This window comes from Alligator sinensis, unplaced genomic scaffold (assembly GCF_000455745.1).
Source record: "Alligator sinensis unplaced genomic scaffold, ASM45574v1 scaffold707_1, whole genome shotgun sequence".
NCBI lineage: Eukaryota > Metazoa > Chordata > Crocodylia > Alligatoridae > Alligator > Alligator sinensis.
This window is the reverse complement of record NW_005842065.1, coordinates 1,593,354-1,593,833: the sequence shown is the minus strand read 5'-3', so window position 1 is coordinate 1,593,833 and position 480 is coordinate 1,593,354. Positions and strand designations below refer to the sequence as shown.

The 480-nt window shown below is 64.0% G+C and overlaps 1 protein-coding gene across 1 annotated transcript in view; it reads left to right on the top strand.

Moving 5' to 3' along the window:
• HOOK2 (hook microtubule tethering protein 2) overlaps positions 1 to 480 on the top strand; it is a 9,988-nt gene that overhangs the window by 1,757 nt on the left and 7,751 nt on the right. The gene's annotated exons all lie outside the window — the stretch shown is intronic.

The window sequence follows — 480 nt, the reverse complement described above, 5'->3', positions numbered from 1 at the left end:
CGGGGGAGTTCTTATAATGTAACCCAAGTGTCCAGGGATGCGGGGGTTGGGGTGGGGAATGGAACCCAGGCATCTGGTTTGGGTGGGGGTGGCGACTGGAGGGCAGGTCCCTGATGTGGAACCCGGGTGTCCCGGGGGGTGGGGGGTGTCCCTGGAATCAAACCCAGGCATCTGGTGGGGATTAGCAGGGGGACCCTGATATGGATCCCAGGCATCCAAGGTTGGGGGCTCACTGATAGAGCCCAGGTGTCCAGGGGTGTGTTTGGGTGACTGAGGTTAGGGACAGGGGGCAGTTCCTGGGCTGGAACCAGGGGAAGGGCTTGGGGGTGTCCTTTGTATGGATTCCAAGCATCCGGTGTACTGAGGTGGGGGGTCTCTGCTGCCCCTGTGACCCCCACCCCCACAGGTGCTTGGGCAGCCGGTTCCAGAGCGACATGTGCCTGAGGTAGCAGTGGCGGGCGGGCGCGGGGCCACCACCCC